The 21,237-nt window shown below is 42.4% G+C and overlaps 1 pseudogene; it reads left to right on the plus strand.

The window, feature by feature from the left end:
- Positions 1 to 15,964: 15,964 nt before the first annotated feature.
- On the plus strand, positions 15,965 to 17,832 carry LOC116884899 (annotated as a pseudogene).
- The last annotated feature ends 3,405 nt before the right edge of the window (positions 17,833 to 21,237 follow it).

Raw genomic sequence — 21,237 nt, forward strand, 5'->3', positions numbered from 1 at the left:
ACAGACATGGTCATGTTTCTATTTGTGGTCATTTAATTGCCACTTGACATGTGAAGAAAGATGATGGGGTGACACCATGTGACCCCTGAGAGTCTAATAACTATTAATAGAAACCCTGAACATGACCAGACTTTCTGTCCTCAGGAGTGTGCCCACTTCAGTCTCCTCTAGATACCAGCCTATAATGGCTACAGGACAAGCAGGCCTAGATTCTATTCCCAAAGCTTCCACAATGGCTGTTTTGTCTTGGGTAACTTAATTATATACGTGTCTTTCCATATTTCTACACCACATACAACTACTTTTCTAAATCTCCATTCTGCACTACTCTTAAGCCCAACAGTGAGGCTTGATGCACAACTGATTTTTGCCAGTGAGGAAGAATCAGTTTATTAAACATTAAGGTACATTTGGTTGTTCAAAAACCAAAAGGTACTTCAAGCTACCTTTCCCACAACCCCACAACCCCACAACCCCACAACCCCACAACCCCACAACCCCACAACCCCATAATCCAGTCACATAAGGGTTACTTACCAATACATCATAAACTTCAAAGACTCCATAGATGGTATCCTTTCTCATCTGTTGCCCAAGACACTCAAGATGTCCCAACATATCTGTGCTTGCTTCCCACCACTGATTCTCCTGTCTCCAGCAGTTAGCCATGCATATAGTGACCATCAGTTGAAAGCTCCCACGCACTGATGAAAAATACCAATATTCTTCACCTGCTACACCATGCCTTTGCCTGGCAAAAGCAGAGGCACAGACATTCTTGACAGTAGACCAAGCCCCAAAGTCCTGGGATTAATTTCTGTGTGGCTACTTATGAAATTTCAGCCACCAGGTCAAGCAAAAGCCAGAGAAATGGCTGGGTCAGGGAAGCAAGAGCCACTACTGCCTTAGGCCATTTGGGAAGCTTCGTGTTTCTGACTGACAAACCCAATTGAGTAGAGTACTTTTTTAAGAGACATAGGCATATATTTTTGTATTTTATAGGTAAAGAAACTGAGAGACAAATATGTATTTAAAATGTAAGCGAAACACCCAAAACAGTCTTTTGCTACTGCTCTTGGATGTATGCTAGAACTTGACAGTAAGGCCCTGGGACTGAAACTGCCACACGTGTTGTTTACAAAACATAAATGAATCGAATTAGTGTTATCCAGTAAGCTTTTCTCTATTGGCTATATTTCATAATACTAGAAGGAGCTATATAGGGTTGAGGATTTAGCTCAGTGGTAGAGCGCTTCCCTAGAAAGTGCAAGGCCCTGGGTTCGGTCCCCAGCTCCGAAAAAAAAAAACCAAAAAAAAAAAAAAAAAAGTCAGGTGGGCACTCCTGAGGCTGCAGAGCGGAAGAGACCACCAACACTGCCCACCCCCGCCCACATCCCTGGCCCAAGAGGAAACTGCATAAGGCCTCTGGGCTCCCGTGGGGGAGGGCCCAGAAGCGGTAGGACCCCTGCCTGAGACACCGCCGGAACCTGAAGGAAACAGACCGGATAAACAGTTCTCTGCACCCAAATCCCATGGGAGGGAGAGCTAAACCTTCAGAGAGGCAGACAAGCCTGGGAAAACAGAAGACACTGCTCTCTGCACACACATCTCGGACGTCAGAGGAAAACAACAAAGGCCATCTGGAACCCTGGTGCACTGAAGCTCCCAGAAGGGGCGGCGCAGATCTTCCTGGTTCCTGCCGCCGCAGAGAGCCCGTGGGCAGCACCCCGAGAGCGAACTTGAGCCTCAGGACCACAGGTAAGACCAACTTGTCTGCTGCAAGTGACCTGCCTGGTGAACTCAAGACACAGGCCCACAGGAACAGCTGAAGACCTGTAGAGAAGAAAAACTACACGCCCGAAAGCAGAACACTCTGTCCCCATAACTGGCAGAACGAAAACAGGAAAACAGGTCTACAGCACTCCTGACACACAGGCTTATAGGACACTCTAGCCACTGTCAGAAATAGCAGAACAAAGTAACACTAGAGATAATCTGATGGCGAGAGGCAAGCGCAGGAACACAAGCAACAGAAACCAAGACTACATGGCATCATTGGAGCCCAATTCTCCCACCAAAACAAACATGGAATATCCAAACACACCAGAAAAGCAAGATCTAGTTTCAAAATCATATTTGATCATGATGCTGGAGGACTTCAAGAAAGACGTGAAGAACTCCCTTAGAGAACAAGTAGAAGCCTACAGAGAGGAATCGCAAAAATCCCTGAAAGAATTACAGGAAAACACAATCAAACAGTTGAAGGAATTAAAAATGGAAATAGAAGCAATCAAGAAAGAACACATGGAAATAACCCTGGATATAGAAAACCAAAAGAAGAGACAAGGAGCTGTAGATACAAGCTTCACCAACAGAATACAAGAGATGGAAGAGAGAATCTCAGGAGCAGAAGATTCCATAGAAATTATTGACTCAACTGTCAAAGATAATGTAAAGCGGAAAAAGCTACTGGTCCAAAACATACAGGAAATCCAGGACTCAATGAGAAGATCAAACCTAAGGATAATAGGTATAGAAGAGAGTGAAGACTCCCAGCTCAAAGGACCAGTAAATATCTTCAACAAAATCATAGAAGAAAACTTCCCTAACCTAAAAAAAGAGATACCCATAGGCATACAAGAAGCCTTCAGAACTCCAAATAGATTGGACCAGAAAAGAAACACCTCCTGTCACATAATAGTCAAAACACCAAACGCACAAAATAAAGAAAGAATATTAAAAGCAGTAAGGGAAAAAGGTCAAGTAACATATAAAGGCAGACCTATCAGAATCACACCAGACTTCTCGCCAGAAACTATGAAGGCCAGAAGATCCTGGACTGATGTCATACAGACCCTAACAGAACACAAATGCCAGCCCAGGCTACTGTATCCTGCAAAACTCTCAATTAACATAGATGGAGAAACCAAGATATTCCATGACAAAACCAAATTTACACAATATCTTTCTACAAATCCAGCACTACAAAGGATAATAAATGGTAAAGCCCAACATAAGGAGGCAAGCTATACCCTAGAAGAAGCAAGAAACTAATCGTCTTGGCAACAAAACAAAGAGAATGAAAGCACACAAACATAACCTCACATCCAAATATGAATATAACAGGAAGCAATAATCACTATTCCTTAATATCTCTCAACATCAATGGCCTCAACTCCCAATAAAAAACATAGATTAACAAACTGGATACTCAACTAAGGCCCTGCAGTCTGCTTCCTACAGTAAACACACCTCAGAGACAAAGACAGACACTACCTCAGAGTGAAAGTCTTGAAAAAGACTTTCCAAGCAAATGGTCAGAAGAGGCAAGCTGGAGTAGCCATTCTAATATCAAATAAAGTCAATTTTCAACTAAAAGTCATCAAAAAAGATAAGGAAGGACACTTCATATTCATCAAAGGAAAAATCCACCAAGATGAACTCTCAATCCTAAATATCTATGCCCCAAATACAAGGGCACCTACATATGTAAAAGAAACTTTACTAAAGCTCAAAACACACATTGCACCTCACACAATAATAGTGGGAGATTTCAACACCCCACTCTCATCAATGGACAGATCATGGAAACAGAAATTAAACAGAGATGTAGACAGACTAAGAGAAGTCATGAGCCAAATGGACTTAACGGATATTTATAGAACATTCTATCCTAAAGCAAAAGGATATACCTTCTTCTCAGCTCCTCATGGTACTTTCTCCAAAATTGACCATATAATTGGTCAAAAAATGGGCCTCAACAGGTACAGAAAGATAGAAATAATCCCATGCGTGCTATCGGACCACCACGGCCTAAAACTGGTCTTCAATAACAATAAAGGAAGAATGCCCACATATACTTGGAAATTAAACAATGCTCTACTCAATGATAACCTGGTCAAGGAAGAAATAAAGAGAAAATTAAAACTTTTTAGAATTTAATGAAAATGAAGGTACAACATACCCAAACTTATGGGACACAATGAAAGCTGTGCTAAGAGGAAAACTCATAGCGCTGAGTGCCTGCAGAAAGAAACAGGAAAGAGCATATGTCAGCAGCTTGACAGCACACCTAAAAGCTCTAGAACAAAAAGAAGCAAATACATCCAGGAGGAGTAGAAGGCAGGAAATAATCAAACTCAGAGCCGAAATCAACCAAGTAGAAACAAAAAGGACCATAGAAAGAATCAACAGAACCAAAAGTTGGTTCTTTGAGAAAATCAACAAGATAGATAAACCCTTAGCCAGACTAACGAGAGGACACAGAGAGTGCGTCCAAATTAACAAAATCAGAAATGAAAAGGGAGACATAACTACAGATTCAGAGGAAATTCAAAAAATCATCAGATCTTACTATAAAAACCTATATTCAACAAAACTTGAAAAACTGCAGGAAATGGACAATTTCCTAGACAGATACCAGGTACCGAAGTTAAATCAGGAACAGATAACCAGTTAAACAACCCCATAACTCCTAAGGAAATAGAAGCAGTCATTAAAGGTCTCCCAACCAAAAAGAGCCCAGGTCCAGACAGGTTTAGTGCAGAATTCTATCAGACCTTCATAGAAGACCTCGTACCAATATTATCCAAACTATTCCACAAAATTGAAACAGATGGAGCACTACCGAATTCCTTCTATGAAGTCACAATTACTCTTATACCTAAACTACACAAAGACCCAACAAAGAAAGAGAACTTCAGACCAATTTCCTTATGAATATCGATGCAAAAAATACTCAATAAAATTCTGGCAAACCCTAATCCAAGAGCACATCAAAACAATCATCCACCATGATCAAGTAGGCTTCATCCCAGGCATGCAGGGATGGTTTAATATACGGAAAACCATCAACGTGATCCATTATATAAACAAACTGAAAGAACAAAACCACATGATCATTTCATTAGATGCTGAGAAAGCATTTGACAAAATTCAACACCCCTTCATGATAAAAGTCCTGGAAAGAATAGGAATTCAAGGCCCATACCTAAACATAGTAAAAGCCATATACAGCAAACCAGTTGCTAACATTAAACTAAATGGAGAGAAACTTGAAGCAATCCCACTAAAATCAGGGACTAGACAAGGCTGCCCACTCTCTCCCTACTTATTCAATATAGTTCTTGAAGTTCTAGCCAGAGCAATCAGACAACAAAAGGAGGTCAAGGGATACAGATCGAAAAGAAGAAGTCAAAATATCACTATTTGCAGATGATATGATAGTATATTTAAGTGATCCCAAAAGTTCCACCAGAGAACTACTACAGCTGATAAACACCTTCAGCAAAGTGGCTGGGTATAAATTTAACTCAAATAAATCAGTTGCCTTCCTCTATACAAAAGAGAAACAAGCTGAGAAAGAAATTAGGAAACGACACCCTTCATAATAGACCCAAATAATATAAAGTACCTCGGTGTGACTTTAACCAAGCAAGTAAAAGATCTGTACAATAAGAACTTCAAGACACTGAAGAAAGAAATTGAAGAAGACCTCAGAAGGTGGAAAGATCTCCCATGCTCATGGATTGGCAGGATTAATATAGTAAAAATGGCCATTTTACCAAAAAGCAATCTACAGATTCAATGCAATCCCCATCAAAATACCAATCCAATTCTTCAAAGAGTTAGACAGAACAATTTTCAAATTCATCTGGAATAACAAAAAACCCAGGATAGCTAAAGCTATCCTCAACAATAAAAGGACTTCAGGGGGAATCACTATCCCTGAACTCAAGCAGTATTACAGAGCAATAGTGATAAAAACTGCATGGTATTGGTACAGAGACAGACAGATAGACCAATGGAATAGAATTGAAGACTCAGAAATGAACCCACACACCTATGGTCACTTGATTTTTGACAAAGGAGCCAAAACCATCCAATGGAAAAAAGATAGCATTTTCAGCAAATGGTGCTGGTTCAACTGGAGGTCAACATGTAGAAGAATGCAGATCAATCCATGCTTATCACCCTGTACAAAGCTTAAGTCCAAGTGGATCAAGGACCTCCACATCAAACCAGACACACTCAAACTAATAGAAGAAAAACTAGGGAAGCATCTGGAACACATGGGCACTGGAAAAAATTTCCTGAACAAAACACCAATGGCTTACGCTCTAAGATCAAGAATCGACAAATGGGATCTCATAAAACTGCAAAGCTTCTGTAAGGCAAAGGACACTGTGGTTAGGACAAAACGGCAACCAACAGATTGGGAAAAGATCTTTACCAATCCTACAACAGATAGAGGCCTTATATCCAAAATATACAAAGAACTCAAGAAGTTAGACTGCAGGGAAACAAATAACCCTATTAAAAATGGGGTTCAGAGCTAAACAAAGAATTCACAGCTGAGGAATGCCGAAGGGCTGAGAAACACCTAAAGAAATGTTCAACATCTTTAGTCATAAGGGAAATGCAAATCAAAACAACCCTGAGATTTCACCTCACACCAGTGTGAATGGCTAAGATCAAAACCTCAGGCGACAGCAGATGCTGGCGAGGATGTGGAGAAAGAGGAACACTCCTCCATTGTTGGTGGGATTGCAGACTGGTACAACCATTCTGGAAATCAGTCTGGAGGTTCCTCAGAAAATTGGACATTGAACTGCCTGAGGATCCAGCTATACCCCTCCTGGGCATATACCCAAAAGATGCCCCAACATATAAAAAAGACACGTGCTCCACTATGTTCATCGCAGCCTTATTTATAATAGCCAGAAGCTGGAAAGAACCCAGATGCCCTTCAATAGAGGAATGGATACAGAAAATGTGGTTCATCTACACAATGGAATATTACTCAGCTATCAAAAACAACGAGTTTATGAAATTCGTAGGCAAATGGTTGGAACTGGAAAATATCATCCTGAGTGAGCTAACCCAATCACAGAAAAACACACATGGTATGCACTCATTGATAATTGGCTATTAGCCCAAATGCTTGAATTACCCTAGATGCCTAGAACAAATGAAACTCAAGACGGATGATCAAAATGTGAATGCTTCACTCCTTCTTTAAAAGGGGAACAAGAATACCCTTGGCAGGGAAGGGAGAGGCAAAGATTAAAACAGAGACTAAAGGAACACCCATTCAGAGCCTGCCCCACATGTGGCCCATACATACACAGCCACCCAATTAGACAAGATGGATGAAGCAAAGAAGTGCAGGCTGACAGGAGCTGGATGTAGATCGCTCCTGAGAAACCCAGCCAGAATACAGCAAATACAGAGGCGAATGCCAGCAGCAAACCACTGAACTGAGAATAGGACCCTGTTGAAGGAATCAGAGAAAGAACTGGAAGAGCTTGAAGGGGCCTCGAGACCCCATATGTACAACAATGCCAAGCAACCAGAGCTTCCAGGACTAAGCCACTACCTAAAGACTATACATGGACTGACCCTGGACTCTGACCTCATAGGTAGCAATGAATATCCTAGTAAGAGCACCAGTGGAAGGGAAGCCCTGGGTCCTGTTAAGACTGAACCCCCAGTGAACTAGACTTTTGGGGGGAGGGCGGTAATGGGGGGAGGGTTGGGAGGGGAACACCCATAAGGAAGGGGAGGGGGAGGGGGATGTTTGCCCGGAAACCGGGAAAGGGAATAACACTTGAAATGTATATAAGAAAAAATCCAATTAAAAAAAAAAAAAAAAAGGAGCTGTGACTATTATAGTAAAATATGTCCATGGGTACTATAGTGACATAAATGTAATTGAGAGTAGCCAGTCACTTTCTGGTTGAATTTTAGGCTCACTCCACCAGAGGCAACACTTGCCCAGTACTATAATCTGACCAAGCTCATGGCTTGTAACTCATAGGCCCCAGAAATGAACCTACTATTCTGCTAAATGGACTTAGTATGAAATGGGACTCTAAATTCATATCTCTTCACTCATAGATCAGTGAAGTTCTCAGTCCATATTCAAGAAGTTTTTATGCACAATGGACAGTAGACAGTTGACACAAAAACCCGCAACTGGCCAAAGTACTCAGCCACCATTGGAACATCTGTCTCATGTCCTTTCAAGGTCAGGGATAATCAGGAAAGAGTGGGCAGAAACATTATTAGAACCCAAGGTTGGGGAAGACCAAGGTAAAACTTTCTCCTATATATCATAGGGTCACTACACTTATGCACTCACAGCATCTGTGGCTACCTGCACAAGGTTTAGCCAGTTAACACTCTAGCCTGGATGGGAGAGTTCACAAGCCCTTAGCCCTAACTGAGGAGCTACAGACAAATGAAGGCTTCTGGAGTAGGGAGAATGCTTTCTTTAAGGGTAGGCTCCTAAGAGGTCGACAACTATCATAGCCAGGAATACAAACATTATTTATAGATGATAGATGATAGATAGATAGATAGATAGATAGATAGATAGATAGATAGATAGATAGATAGATAGATGAGAGAGAGAGAGAGACAGACAGAGACAGAGACAGAGACAGAGATGTATGGACAACACAAATTAGATTCAATGGATTATTGAAAAATAATGATAATAATACACAAAGTCTGGAAGGATGGAGAGGTCGGAGTGGATTTTGGAGGTCTTAGACAGAGAAGTAAGGGTGAATACAATCAAAACAATTTGTACAAAAATCCAAAAAATTAATAAAAATATTTTTAAAGAATATGTTAGTGACAGACTGTGACTGCAAACCCTAGCAATAGAGGTACATACTTAACCTTCACACTGCACAACCTCTCATTTGGCCTCAAGTATACTTTAGGCTTAATTAAAAATGACATTCCAGTAAGTGATTTTCATGGTTTACTCGATAAGAGAGAATTTAGCCATATAAAGTTTCAGGCAGTATTATAAAATCTAGGAATGAATTTTAATGTGGTTGCTTAGTGTAGCAGAAGCATGCATAATATTACTGTTTTTAAAAGCAACTCTCTATTCCCTAAGACTGATGATCTCCTAATGACTATGCACTGAACAGAACAGGGAGACTGAGGTACAAGGTCGATGAAAGTCCCTGTATCTAAGCTCAGGGTGTTACTTAAGAACTAACAGCCCTGCTATCAACACATCAGAGCCACAATTCCTAAGAGTCAACAAACAACTGATCTGTAAATCATGATTATTTTAATGACTTACTATGTCCTATAACTTAGGACACTTGATAAGAGTTTTATAAATTTAGAACAGAGAATACCAAGGAATACATGATTAATTTCTTTTTATTTGTTTACTGAAGTGGAAGTTTCTGGATATGTCAAGTGATACAGACTCATCTGGTTTCTTTACTGATACAAATTCATGTGTTGAGGCTGACTCATGTGGTGTTTTACTAAGGTAAGGCTCATGGGAAGACAAGTAATGTTTGGAGAGAGTATAACTAGGTCTCAGTGGACAGTGACGGTATGCTTGCATCGCTAGTGTTGCAATGCTTCATTGGTCTCAAGTCTTCATATTCACTGCTTTTTCACTTCACTGAAGCATGTCACAGAACGTCTCCTGGCACCTCTGCTGGTCCTGGTCAATGCCACAGATTCTTGCTGATTTGGTGGCAGAGGACTGGCAGTTTCTGCTAGATCATGCTGCTGGTTGGATTTGCTATCCTGACACTACTGAACTTTATTGCTGGTATCATGACAAACAGAGCTTCAAATTGCCCCCAAGGAACTACTTCTAAACTAGTCCAAATCCCCTGGTCCTATTTACTATCTTCTCTTGCCTACCTTTGGACAGCGGGCTAGAAGTGGGGAGTGAGATGACGCATTTGAGAACCCTTATTAAAAGTAGGTTTTAAAAACCCTAAGCCTACAATTTATTTACTTGGTTTTTCAAGGCAGGGTTTCTCTGTGTATCCCTGACTGTCCTGGAACTCCCACTATAGATAAGGCTGGCCTCGAACTAAGAGGTCCACCTGCCTTTACTTCTCCAGTGCTAAGATTAAAGATGTGCTGCACCACACCTGTCTGATTTCTTTTTATTTCTTCCTTGAGTTGTACATGAATTTAGATTCTTAAAATGCTTATTAAGTATTTCAATACTCTCCCTGTATATACTCATAAAAGATGTTTTCTTAAATGTGTATGAGAGTGAGCCCATGAATTTATGATAATCTACAAATAATGTTCAAGTACCACTGCTTTGCGAAATAGAGCCCTCCAGATTCAGCAATTACACAGACCACTCATCTTGTTCATGTTAAGAGTATTGCTGTGCACAGAGAACCAGTGTGGCCACATATGCATAAAAGAACCACTGTAGATATATTTAGATGTCTTTTTCTTTTTCTCTTTTTAGGCTCCTTAGGGGAATCAACAACTCCCTAACTCACATGGTCCTGACAGAATGCATCAGGATGCTTTTTTGTGACACAAGTTAAGACATAAAGAAAGAAGACGCTGACAACCCGCTGAAAAGACTCACACAATAAGAAGCCTAGAGGTACAGCAATTCAAAATCCCCTGTTTTTTAAAGAACCGAGAAGCCTTTCCCTGAAGCATCCCCTACCTCATCCTCTCAAGTCACAACCATAGGCCAGAATTGGCATGTGTGCAGCTCTGAGCAGATACACACCCAGGGAAAGAAATTGTTCCAAATGAAGCAAACTTGTCAAAACATCCATTACTGTCCACAGAATCCTTTATGAGACTTCATTAGTTGAAAGTCAGAGAGAAAATCATTTGGGCTACAGCTCTATATTCCCTTTAAAGTCATAAAGGTAGACCAGAAGGAGATGAGAGAGAGTCATTTGCCATACAGATTATATAATTATTTTTCCTTCTATCAAAAGACTGCAAATGCTGTCAAATAGAGCAATTATCATCTCTCAACCCTGACAAAAATGTGCAACAGTTATGCAAGCAAAGAATTTAGTCTATATTGGGATCTGTACTTGCCATTTCTTTTTTTTTCTCTTATACAGACAACATTTAATTGGGGCTGGCTTACAAGTTCAGAGGTTCAGTCCATTACCATCAGTGGGAGGACGGCAGCACCCAGGCAGGCATGGTGCAGGAGGAGCTGAAAGATCTACATCTTCATCTGAAGGCTGCTAATGGAAGACTGACTTCCAGGGAGCTAAGGTGAGGGTCTTAAGCCCACGCTCACAGTGACACACCTATGCCAACAAGGCCACAACTCCTAATAGTGCCATTCCCTAGGCCAAACATACAAACCAAGCATATACAAACCAAACATATACAAACCATCACATTCCACTCCCTGGCCCCAATAGGCTTGTTCAAATATAAGTCTATGGGAGCCATTCCTAAACATAGCATAATGAAAATATATTTAGTCCAACTTCCAAAGTCTCCATAGTCTATAGCAGTCTCAACAATGGTAAAAGTCCAAAGTTCAAAGTCTTTTCTGAGACTCATCCAATCACTTAACTATAATCCTCAAAGCAAGGCAGGAAGTCATCTGGGCAAACTCCAAACTCTGCATCTCCATGTCTGTTGTCAAAGCCGTCTTCAGATCTCCACTCCTTTTTCATCTTTGTTGATTACAACAAACTTCTTTTTCCTGGGCTGGTTCCACTCCCTGTTAGCAGCTTTCCTCAGCAGATAGTTCATGGCTCTGACGTCTCGAACATCCTGGAGTCTCCAAGGGTAACTTCAATGTTACAGCTTCTTATTTCGATGTCTGGGATCTATACATGATCTTCTGGGCTCCTGCAAAGGGCTGCTGTCACTTCTCCAGCTCTGCCCTTTGTAGTACTCTAAACTCAGGTTGATCCACTCCATTGTCTCAGCTGTTCTTGGTGATCATCCCATGGTACTGTTGTCTCTAATATACTGGAGTTTCCCACTACAACTTGGCTTCACCAATAGCCTCTCATAAGCTCTCTTCGTGGTACCAAGACTCAACTCCTTTGCATGACCCCTTCAGTCCAGGGCTGTCAACTACACCAATTGGCTTCTACGGCCTCTCACATTGCCAAGCCTCAGTTTTTCTTCATGACTCCTTCATGCCCAGAGTACTACCTGGGTGACTCTTACACATTACCAAGTACAGCTGCAGCACAAGGTACAACCTTGGCCATCTCTGGAACACAGCTTCTTTGTGCTCTCAGAAAAAACTTCCCAGAAGATTTCACCTCAGTCATGCTGGTCTCTTCTCAATCACCACTAATTTCTTAGCTCCAGCTAACCAGCATCAATTGTCACAGTAGTCCCATCTATTTTTCGCTCTAAAACCAGAGCCACGTAGCTAAAGCTGCTTCCTGGAGCTGGAACATGGCCCCTTGTTCTATTACATTATCACCAGCTTTCTGTTTTCCAAATTCTTCACTGCCTAAGCTTGGCTGTCCTGGAACTTGCACTGTAGACTGACTTTGAATTCAGAGATCTGCATGCCTGTCTCCTAAGCACTGGGATTAAAGGGGTGGGCTGCCAAAGCTGAATTTAAGTTATCCTTTACCTAGAACTTGCTCTGATCTAAACTCAGAGATTTTGTCTTTGCCTCCTGGGATTAAAGGCTTGTACTACCATACCTGGACCTAAATTGCTGGGCGGAATCTTGCCCCGAGGTCATTACTCCCATAATCTGTTATCTCCTAGAACACAGGATTTGGCTCCATTTCACTTTCTAATATCCCTTTAATACTCGAACCACATATTGTATATTTTTCCTTTCTAAGCTTGCTATGCTTGTTCAAAATGTTCTTCATGACACTTAACCAGAGAATGAAGTCTCTGTTGGACTTTTATTGAAATTTCTTTTGTCAATGCAATTAATAAAAATCTCTTTACCTTAGCCTCAGGTAGACTGTTCAGACAAGGGCAAAAAGCAACCACATTCTTCACCAAAATACCACAAAAACAGTCTACACCATGTTCTGAAATTCTTCTCCTCTGAAACCTCTTGGGCCAGGTCCAAATTACTCCAAGCAACAGTCTTCCATATTCCTTCTAGGGTGGCCCATTAAGCCCGATTTAAAACATTCCACTGCTTTCCAAATCCAAAGTCTCCAAATCCACATTCTTCCAAACAAAAGCATGGTCAGGCCTATCACAGTAATACCCCAGTCCCTGGTACCAACTTCTGTCTTAGTTAGGGTTTTACTGCTGTGAACAGACACCATAACCAAGGCAAGTCTTATAAGGAAAACATTTAAGTGGGGCTGGCTTACAGGTTCAGAGGCTCAGTCCACTATCATCAAGGTAGGACCATGGTAGCGTCTAGGCAGGCATGGTACAGGAAGAGCTGAGAGTTCTACATCTTCATCTGAGGGCTGCTAGTGGAAGACTCACCATTTCTTATATTTCTGACTCATTGACCATCAAGAGACAAGTTGAAGAAGTCATTCCAATTGTCAAAAAAAAAAAAGAGCATAATCTATTCAGAGTAAAGGTATTTATTAGAGATGTTAAATATGAGATCAGAATTTTTAGCAAATCACTGAAAACTATTCAAATGGTTTTGCAATTGAGTTCTAGTTGGAAGAGTCTTACAGTGAAGCTTGCTGGCCGTTTAGGCAATACTTCCACAGACCCTAGGTGTCTTGGTGGTTTTGGTTTTTTGCTTGTGTTTGTTTTTTTCAGTTCTGCCTTCCACAAGTCAACTTCATTATCAGAATCCATTTGATGGATATTCATTCAAATATACACAGTAACTGAAACTTTATTCAATGACAGCAAAAATAGGAAAATAGCTGCCTCTGTTTCGAACCTCACATTTTTTTTATCATAAATGATCCATGGAAAGGAACAGGTTACCTCCACTGGCACATACCCAGCTCCAGTGATATATTTCCTTCCCCTGAAATAGGTCACTTGACTCAAAGGAAATTAATATGGGAGACCAGGAGAAGAATATTGAAGTTGGATTGTGTCAGCCATTGCCTGATTCTGGAATTGTGTATGGGATCTGTGCACCCAAAAACCACGGGACAAAATAAAGGAAGAGTTGAGTTTACTGCTAGAGGGAAACATGGAGAATAACGGAATGAATATGGGAGTAGCCGGCCAACTCCTAGCACACCTGCTATCCATGCCTGAGTACTTCCCTGAATAGAGATTTTTTTTTTTCCAACAAGCATCCAATCCCGGGACTACTTCAGACAGAGTGACATTTTAGAAAACCATGTGGCAAGTTTTACTCACTCAAGTTGAGAAAAGTAAATCCTTGAAATGGTGTCATATTTTAATAAGAGCATCCCAAGAAAGGAACCCATGGCCTCTTCTGTGGCCTCTGGCACAGAGCAGTGTCTGCGTTTCTCCCTGGTGAAGCATCATGCTAAAGCGAATTCGGATTCATGCTTACTGGGATGTAAATGCTGCTAATCAAGCTTAGAGATATCGTTACCGGCATTGAACACAAGATACGAGACCAAAGCCTGGCTAAGTGATAAGATGCCAGCCCAGATTGGCATGTAGAGCACTCTCATTCAATTTCCTTCCATTGATGGCTCAAAGCACTGTGAGCACAGCAGTTGACCAGGAAGAGATTCAAATACCTGTGTCTGTCCATCGTCTCCCAGCTGTAGCCTGGAAACATGAGCAGAAAAACCACAGAAGGGATTCCTACTACCCAGGGATCTATGAAGCAGTGAGATGAGAAATAAGCAACACAGAATCTACAGACTAAATATGATGTAACTATCATAGCTTCCCTATAGTTTTATGTATACAAAACAAACATGACCTCTGTAGTCTATATGTTTATACTTGAAAAATGGCTACTTGAACAACACACTTAATGACCATAAATTTTAATTGCTTACTCTGAAAACTGGGAACAGTATACTGGAGTATCTACCCAATCCACAGTTACACCCTGTCTTAGAACCTCACTGCTCTATTGCTGTGAAGAGACACCTGACCAAGATGCACTTCATTTCTAAGCGTGGCACTGTACAAGGCACCATCCAAAGACATTTGCCCTCTGCCAGCTGCTGCAGCTCCTTTGCCAGCATCCTCATATCCGCATTGTCAATTTGTAGTGTGATGCATCAAAACTAACTAAAAAAAGCACCACCACCATCAACAACAACAACAACAGTAACGATAAATGCTGTGATTGTGATACTGTTCTCTAGAAAAACAACATAATGATTCTAGTTAAGAAACAGGCTAAGATGAAGGGGCTTGAGACCCCATATGAACAACAATGCCAACCAACCAGAGCTTCCAGGGACTAAGCCACTACCCAAAGACTATACATGGACTGACCCTGGGCTCCAAACTCATAGTTAGCAATGAATAGCCTAGTAAGAGCACCAGTGGAAGGGGAAGCCCTTGGTCCTGCCAAGGCTGAACCCCCAGTCAAAGGGATTCTTGGGGGGAGGGCGGTAGTGGGGGGAGAATGTGGAGGGGAACACCCATATAGAAAGGGAGGGGAAGGGGTTAGGGGGATGCTGGCCTGGAAACCGGGAAAGGGAATAACATTTGAAGTGTAAATAAGAAATACCCAATTTAATAAAGATGGGAAAAAAAAGAAACAGTACATTTATCTATAATAGTATGCTACCTGCCTTCCTGTGGTATCAGCCAATTTGTCCTGTGAAATTAGCTAACATCACTTTAATAAAGATATTTTGTCTGCTATAAAAAATAAAAGAAAGAAAGAAAGAAAGAAGGAAGGAAGGAAGGAAGGAAGGAAGGAAGGAAGGAAGGAAGGAAGGAAGGAAGGAAGAAACAGGCTGTAGTGATGACTCCATGGATACAGGCACTTGCCCACAAACTTGACAACTTGAGTTCAGTCCTGACAGCTCTCTCTCTCTCTCTCTCTCTCTCTCTCTCTCTCTCTCTCTCTCTCTCTCTCTCTCTCTCTCTCTCAAATAATCTTTAAAAATTAACAGACTCAAACTCAGACAAAATGCTTTGTCTTGGACAAACTGACAAAGTCAAGATTCAATCACACTTGTGCACTATGCCTCTGAGTGTTAGCTATCCCTGGAAAGACTGTTGGAAGTGCAGTGCCAGGTCACTGCCAGGTCACTGCCAGTCACGTCCTGAGCCACCACTGGCTCTGTGTCTCTGTCCTCAGTCAGCATCTTCGTCCTCACCTAACCGCACCATGGAAGGTTAGCACAAGCCAGATAAGCAGAAGCTCCAGGCCCTGAAGAACAAGCCAATCGCCTGTGCATCAGTTCCATCCATCTAGGCCACCACTGCAGCAGGGTCGGGCCATCCCACATCATGCTGCAGCACTGCTGAGACCATGGCTGTCCTGTTTTTCCATACCATGTGCTACAAGGATTCCCAAACCCCTCATAATGATCGCTTTGTACTCTCCAAGACCATGCAGCTCCCATGTTACATGCAGTCTGGGCTGAAGCTGGCTTCCTGCCCGAGATGGAGCTGCTGAACCTGAGGAAGATCAGCTCTGACTTGGATGGGCTTTCTGTCCCGAAACAAACCTTCACCGAAGTGGCCACTGGCTCCCTGGGCCAGGGGCTGGGAGCTGCTTGCAGGATAGCATACACAGGCAAATACTTCGACAAAGCCAGCTACCGAGGTCTATTGCATGCTGGGAGACAGGGAGGTGTCTGAGGGCTCCATCTGGGAGGCCATGGCCTTTGCTGGAATTTACAAGCTGGACAACCTCATTGCCATTTTTTACATCAACCATCTGGCCCAGAGCGACCTAACTCCGCTGCAGCACAGGTAAACATCTACCAGAAGCGTTGTGAGGCCTTTGGCTGGCACACCATCATTGTGGATGGACACAGCGTGGGGGAGCTGTGCAAGACATTTGGTCAGGCCAAGCACCAACCAACAATCATCATTGCCAAGACCTTCGAGGGCCGCGCGATCACAGGGATCGAAGACAAGGAGGCATGGCACGGGAAGTCCCTCCCCAAAAACATGGATGAGCACATTATCCAGGAGACGTACAGTCAGGTTCAGAACAAAAAGAAGATCCTGGCCACTCCCCCTCAGGAGGATGCCCCTTTAGTGGATACTGCCAACATCTGAATGCCTAGCCCACCCAGATACAAAGTAGGGGACAAGATAACCACCCGGAAGGCCTACGGACTGGCCCTTGCCAAGCTGGGCCATTCCAGTGACCGCATCATCGCCCTGGATGGTGAATCCAAAAATCCCACCTTCTCGAAGCTCTTCAGAAAGGTGCACTCAGAGCGTTTCATTAAGTGCTGCATTGCTGAGCAAAACATGGTGAGCATTGCTGTGGGCTGTGCCACACGTGACAGGACAGTGCCCATCTGTAGCACTTTTGCAGCCTTCTTCACACGGGCCTTCGACTAGATTCGCACGACTGCAGCAACCTCAATCTCTGTGGCTCCCACTGCGGCTTCCCACTGGGGAAGACAGGCCCTCTAGGATGGCCCTGGAAGACCTGGTCATGTTTCCGTCCGACCCTATGTCTACTGTCTTTTACCCGTTACAGAGTTGCAGCAGAGAAGGCAGTGGAATTAGCAGCCAATACAAAGGGCATCTGCTTCATCCAGACCAGCCGCCCAGAAATGCCATTATCTATAGCAACAAAGAGAATTTCCAGGTTGGCCAAGCCAGGGTGGTCCTGAAGAGCAAGGATGACAGTGACAGTGATCGGGGCTGGTGTAACTCTGTAGGAGGCCTCGGCTGTTGCAGAGATGCTGAAGAAAGATCGGCATCCGTGTGCTGGACCCCTTCATCTTCGTGCCCCTGGACAGAAAGCTCATTCTTGACTCTGCCCAAGCAACCAAAGGCAGGATCCTCACCACAGAGGACCACTACTATGAAGGTGGCATAGGCAAGGCAGTGTCTGCTGCCACAGCGGGAGAACCTGGAGTCACCGTCACTCGCCTGGCTGTCAGCCAAGTACCATGAAGTGGGAAGCCAGCTGAGCTACTGAAGATCTTTGGTATTGACAAGGACGCCATTGTGCAAACTGTGAAGGGCCTTGTCACCAAGCGATAGGCAGGACGTGGGATGGGTGAACTACACATTCCCAAGAGGTTCTGGCAAAGGTGCTCAAGGGTGTACTGAGTAGAGAGGTAAATATATGTTTTTTTTGGGGGGGGGAGGAAGTGTGATGCCTCAGGCCTCCCTCACAGACTGCTCACTGCTACCTTCATGTGCCCCCAGTTAGTACCTTCCAGTCAAGCATTTTGCCACTTCCATACCAGTATTTTTCTATTCACACAGTAGTTCTGCTTTCCTGCTCATTGTATTAATATGTTCTGAAACTCAAGGAAGTTGGAGCATTTGCCAGGGATTTGCAACCAGGAAGTGGCAGAGCCAGGATTTGTCCCCTATGCTCACAGTAACATCTGTCTCCCCTGCTCTCATGCCAGATCCACAAGGATGCAGAAGCAGGCAGCCAGCTTCAGAAAGGGCCAGCTGATTCAAGATGTGAGTTTACCAATAACACTGGAAAGAAGAAGATAAAGTCTACACTGTGGTCATCCTGCTTATCCACACTTTCCCTTGCCAGGGTTTCAATTACCCACAGTTGGTTGTCAAACACAGAAAGGGAAAGATAAAGGAAAGAGAAGAGATTTGGAAAGAGGAAGGCAAGGCAAGGACAAACACTAAATGAAAACTTCCACAAATAAGCCAATCGTACATTCTGCACAACTTTCATTATATCATACTGTTACACATATGATTAGTTACTGTTGTTATTAATCTCATACTTCATTTCCAAGCTAGCTTTTATCCTAGATCTGTCTAGGATAGCCATAGTACAAATGGAGTTTGGTATTAGCCAGAGTTTCAGGGACCCACTGCAGGTCTAGGAACACATTCTTTATGATTAAGGAGAATCACTATGTAAACTTCATCTTAGACATTCTACATTCGAGAATGTACAAACAGAAGCTATAATTGTGTCCCACAGGACACAATTCATTCAGACTGTACAAAAGGATGATGCTCATTTTGCTTAGGAGATTTATCTGTGGGGTGCTGATGTGGTGGTGGTGGGTGTGACAAGTCCCTCTTCTCTAATGAGACTGGCCCAAGGCATCTGCCTACTTCACTGCCAACAACAGAGAAATGCTCTGGTGAACACTGAGCGCATTGGATGACTTCTAAATAAAGAAAAAAACAAGAAGTACTCAAGTCAGAAAAACACAAATATCAATTTAGAGATTCTTGGATTGATTTATGCTCAGATGGTTTAAATTATATGAATGTTCAGACCTGCAAGAGAAAAAGCCAGCCAGGGCTTAGACTACAGACCCTGAGACACCCAAGCATTGACTGCACACCTTGCTTGACTCTCCTGCTGGCTTTGTTTAAGACTGGATATATCACATCCTGCAAGGGTCTGGGTCCAGCCAGTAAGTAGTCACTGAATGAATCTGTCTCTCCTGATTAGGAACCATGATGTGTGCATTTCCAGACTCCTATATGTGAAATAAGCAAGTGTACACATCTCCTTCTCCACCTATTTTCAATCAGCTAGAACATACTAGTTTTATATGTTGAACTTCTGAGAAATGTTTGTGTTAAAGAAAAAGTTCCATCACAAAAAAAGGAAAACGCAATTTTTGAAAACCATTGGTACAAGAAAAACTGATTACTCAAAACATAAAAAGGAAAAAGAGCTGGTGAGATGGCTCAGAGAGCAAAGCATTTGCCTTGTAAGTGAGAGCGCAGGAGTTCAGACTCCCAGAAGCAAAGGCAAGTTGGTGTTGTGGCCCACCTGTGACCCCAGCACACGGAGAAGAAAGGAAGAATTCCTGAAACCAGGTAGCTACCCAAGCTACCTCAAACAATGAGCTCTGGGTTCAGTAAGAGATGGAGAGCAAGGAAGACACCTGACATGAACCATAGGCTTCTGCATCAATACAAGTATGTACATACATGTGTGCTTACATACATACATGGGCACTTACATGTCTGTTGCTCTAATAAAATACTCTGACTTAAAGCAGCTATCTTAGTCAGGATTAGTATTGCAGCAATGAAACACCATGACCAAAAGTAACTTGCGGAGGAAAGGGTTTATTCAGCTTCTGCCTCCATATCACTGCTCATCACTGAAGGAAGTCAAGACAGGAACCTGAAAGCAGGAGCTAGGCATACGACATGGAGAACTGATACTTACTGGCTTTCTCCTTGTGGCTTTGCTGAGCCTGCTTTCCTATAGAACTCAAGATCACTAGCCTAAGAGTGGGACCACCCACCATAGGCTGGACTCTTCCACACCAGTTACTAATTAAGAAAATGCACTACAGGCTTGCCTACATTTTTATGGAGACATTTTCTCTACTGATGTTCTCTTTTCCCAAATGACTCTGTCTTATGACATGAAACAGCAAGGTGGGGGGATGATCCCTTTGGCTTATACTTCCAAGACATTGTCCATCACTGAGGGAAGTAAAAGCAGGAATTCAATGGTAAAAACCATGAAGGAACACCCCTTCCTTCCAGCTGGCTTCCTTATGTATCACAGAACCACCTGCCAAAGGAATGGTGCTGCCCACATTGAGCTGGGCACTCCTATATCAGTTAACAACCAAGACAGTTCTCCATAGACATGCCTGTAGATCAACCGAACAAAGACAATCACTCACTCGAGACTCTTTTATTTCTCCCAGGCAACTCTAGACAGTGTCAAATTGTCAGTTATTGCCAACTAGGACACATACACAATATGCACATGCATATGAACATAAACATGCAGATGGATGGAGAAAGAAGCTGAACACAATGATGTAAGCAAGCCTCTCGTTCAATGCTCAGAAGGCTGAGGAGGAGGAGAGCAAGTTGGAGGTAATTTTGGGCTATGTAGGGAAAGTAGTCTCAAATAAATAAATAAATAAATAAATAAATAAATAAATAAATAAATAAATAAATGGCAGAGGGATGGCGGGAAGAAGGAGAGAAAGAGAGAAGGGAAGGAGATATGGACAGATGGAGGGACAGACAGAAAAAGAAAAAGTGGAAGACATTAGTTCTCTTATTTTAAGCTGTGTGACCTTAGATAGTTTCTTTCTCTGATGCCCATTTATATCACTGTTAAAATAATTTGATGACAGATTAATTTTAAAGTCCTTTAAATCTGGACTCAATAATGGTAGTTTAATTACCACTCGATTTTATTTACTTCTTCTTTGTGTGTTTTCTGATTTGTTCTAATTTCTTTTCAATGAGCATATACTTTCTGTAGAAAGATTTACTTTCAAAGACTTGTGAATTAAATTAAATTGAATTAAACAAGGATGACAACAAGACCCTCCCAAGTATTCCCTACACCTGCATTGCTTTTAACAAAAGCTAGGTAAGATGTTTTTCCCAATCTCCTTGGGGGAAAAGAACTTACAATCATGCTGTAGGGAGAGCTGAAGCCTTCAAAAGCAAGCGAGACTTAAG

The sequence above is a fragment of the Rattus rattus genome, chromosome 15 (assembly GCF_011064425.1).
Source record: "Rattus rattus isolate New Zealand chromosome 15, Rrattus_CSIRO_v1, whole genome shotgun sequence".
Classification (NCBI taxonomy): Eukaryota; Metazoa; Chordata; class Mammalia; order Rodentia; family Muridae; genus Rattus; species Rattus rattus.